The sequence below is a fragment of the Rhagoletis pomonella genome, unplaced genomic scaffold, assembly GCF_013731165.1.
Source record: "Rhagoletis pomonella isolate Grant_MI unplaced genomic scaffold, Rhpom_1.0 Rhpom_scaffold_00002, whole genome shotgun sequence".
Classification (NCBI taxonomy): Eukaryota; Metazoa; Arthropoda; class Insecta; order Diptera; family Tephritidae; genus Rhagoletis; species Rhagoletis pomonella.
The window spans coordinates 67044592-67048392 of NW_023458556.1; positions in this window are offsets into that span (position 1 = coordinate 67044592).

The following is a 3801-nucleotide window of genomic DNA, read 5'->3' on the forward strand; positions in this document are numbered from 1 at the left end:
CCAGTACCGCATTGAGCCGAGAGGAGCTACAGGAAAGCGATTTGATGATGAAAGTGGTCCACCTGGAAAGACTTGCAGCGGTTGGAGCGGAAAGTGTGTCTAATCGGGACGATCAAACTTAGGTGGAGGGCACTGTGGCGAATACTGCGGCAACACAAAGCGAACAACGAGAAATAGGCAGAATGTTCCGAGGAATGACGTAGAATGTTCCACAAAGAGAAACGTCAAGTTGGATGAACACTGCGAACAGCGAGAGAAAGAGAATGAGCGATTAACCTCAGAACGTTAGAGAGTTGCCATCAGTGCGAGCGCAGGTATATAAGAGCCACGACACAGCGGAATTGGAGAGTTACAAGTCAGCAAGTAAAGTGAGCAGAAAAGTGAGTTGCGAATAAGCGAGCTATAAGTATAATTGTGTTAACAAGTTTTGTAAGCATTGTAATAGCTTTAATGAGTATTGTAAAGTGTTTTTACGGTATTAGCGAGTATTGTATATTGTTTGTTGTACTACAATTTGGTCATCGTTAGCATCTATTTAACAATCCAGCAATACAAACTGAAGGATTTGTGAAATCCGGACGAGGTTTCAAGGATAATCGTAACAGTATATTTCAAAGGCATTCTCTATATTCTGGCTGTGAAATGGGATTATCTGGAATGAATAAAGAAACGCAGCCTTAATGTAGGGGAGGCTAGCTCTGTTATTGAAGAAAAGAAAAAAAGAAGAGAAAGAGTAGGGTGCACAGAGTTGATTCCAAAAAATTTTAATTAATAAAAAAGTAAAATGCAGCCCAGAGTATTTAAGCACCATTGCCATCTTAAAAAAAGTTTGTCCATGCCTTCCATTGTCAACTTACATGGAAGTGTGCCCATGGCTTTCATTGTCAACGTAAAAGAGAGTTTCCCCTTGGCTTCCATGGTCATCTTATGAGGTATTTTTGCTTACGCGTAATAGCACATTTAGCGCATTTAGCTCTAAATGCTACTTTAAATGTACATTTATCCATACAAAATTCGTCACCTAAATGCAACTCCATTTTTGCACTAAGAATCTAAACGCTAAAAGCAACCCTGTGATCTTCCAAAATTTCCACGATTCGAACATGGTTTAATGTGAAAAAGTGGCAACATTGCATTTTCGAGTATACAGTGGCTAGCTGCGTTTCAGTGATCGCCGATAGAGATTTCATTTATTGGTTTACCTTTGGATAAATTCAACAATTTTTATTGAGCTCGAGGCGGTTTTTAAATGAAAACTTATTGTGGAAAAGCAATAATAATTTGAAAAAATGGTAGAAGTGATAGCTATTTCGGAAATCACCACATTTCCTCATCGGACTCCTTTCAGTAGGACTCGAACCGACGATCCCACTGACTCAGCCAGTTGCCTACGCACTGTGCTAAGTTCGCCTTGTTAATTCTTGTTGCTTATTTCCACTATTTTCACTTGCTAAGCCAACTACAATCAAGCGCGGCTATTCCGCTGCAATTCACTTGATCATGTGTTTTCCACAATAAGTTATCATTAAAAAACGGCCTTGAGCTCAATAAAAAATGTTGAATATTATTAACAGCAAAATTTTTGCCAGCAAGAATTTGCAAGTTCTCTCCAAGAGCACTGTCACTTTGCTTTCACAATTTTTGAGTTTAGGATAATTTTTTGGTCTGCACAAACGCGATTTGGGCAAAAATCGTGATAATTCGTACAAATTTTTTGCTCGACGAACAAACCTAATGTATATTTGATAAATGCGATAGCATGAACGCTCTTCGAAAACATATGTTCGAAAGTGCTAATGTTGCATTTTAAATGCAGCAAAAACGCTGCATTAGAAGAAAGTGTGCCCTTGCCTTTCATTGCCATCTTAAAAGAAAGTTTGCCCATGCCTTCTATTGTCAACGTAAAAGAAAGTTTGCCCATGCCTTCCATTGTCAACGTAGAAGAAAGTTTGCCCATGTCTTCCATGGTCATCTTGGAAGAAAGTGTGTCCATGCCTTCCATTGTCAACTTAGAAGAAAGTTTGCCCATGGCTTCCACGGTCATCTTAGAAGTTTTACTGCTTGGAGGTTGAACTTAATTTCGTAAAAACGAGATCGGTCACTTCTTTTCTGGAGATCAACAGAGGACAACTATCAGCCATCACCCGCCTCATAAGCGATTGAGGTAAAAGTTAATTTTCTAATTCAATATTTGTGCATACATAACGAAATATATACATACTTTGTAATAAAAGAATTACATTTTATACGGAAGACTAATTCCTGTCTTTATTTATTTCCCCCATATCTTTAAAATAACATCGGTGCAACAAACTGCAAACCATTGACCTATCAAATACGCAGCCATTGCACCGCTGCACACCTTCCATTGTCAACGTAGAAGAAAGTGTGCCCATGCCTTCCATTGTCATGTTAGAAGAAAGTGTGTCCATGCCTTCCATTGTCAACTTAGAAGAAAATGTGCCCATTCCTTCCGTGGTAATCTTAGAAGAAAGTTTGCTCATGGCTTCCACGGTCATCCTAGAAGGAAGTGTGTCCATGCCTTCCATTGTCAACTTAGAAGAAAGTGTGCCCATGCCTTCCATTGTCATGTTAGAAGAATGTGTGAACATGCCTCCCATTGTCAACTTAGAAGAAAGTTTGAAAGTTTTTTTTTTTGAAGACTTAACTCTTCATTTGTGCAATTGAAATTGTAAATAAAATATGTAATTTCCGTGTACGCATGGTGTTCTGGGTTTTGGTATAACATAGAACACCCAAAGATTAATCAAGTCAACCCAATAACTCCAGAACTGATAAATTTGCACATTCATGCTTCTGGCTATGTACAAAATGTGCATACAGTAATTTATTTTAAAATATGAACTTTTTTCATGTTAAATGTTTTTCGTAAAATTTTTATTTATAGCTGCGCGTAAAATAAAAGCAGCGAAATTCCAAATTATATTCTTTGCTACTTATGTGTATTTATATATTTTTAATGGGCGCGTTCATAAGACGTAGCTTTTGCCTAACCGCTGGCTGTTTGTCTTAGAAACGCACAGTTGAGTAGTTCCGGTTAGCTGAACAGTTGGCAACTTTCCGCCATTTTTTCCAACGGAAAATTTTTACGCTACTTGAACTCAACGTGTTGGGCTTATCCTAAACAACTGATCGAAAAGACTTAGCATTGCCGCTTTGCTAATTATACCCGAGCGCACTTGTGCACAAGGGTATATTAATTTTGTTCACATAACGGTTGTTTGTAACAGCCAAAAGGAATCGAGATAGATATAGACAAATGTATACATAAATGCTCAGAATGAATAGAAATAGAATGTCTGTCTGTCCGTCCGTCTGTCCGTGTACACGAAAACTCGAGCAAAAATTGAGATATATCAACGAAATTTGGTATGTAGGTTTCCCTTAATCCAAGGTGGGTTGGTATTGAAAATGGGCGAAATCGGACTGTAACCACGCCCACTTCCCATATAACGGTAATTTCCAGAAATACGAAAACTGCGATATTTTAGGAACTACTGAAGATAATTCACTCAAAATTGATATTTACAATAATTTTCAGACGAAAAATAAGAATATTATAAATTTTTGGAAAATGGGCCCACTTATGGTTACATGTGTGTATATTGGTAACCGCTGCACCAATTTCTTCCAAACTTGGCACAGTTGTTGGCCTTGGTACATGGCCGAAAATTTAAAAAATCGGACAATAACCACGCCCACATCCCACATCGGTAATTTAGAGAAATACAAAATCTTCGATAAATCACTCGGTATGGTTATTGTGCTTGCCACATAAAA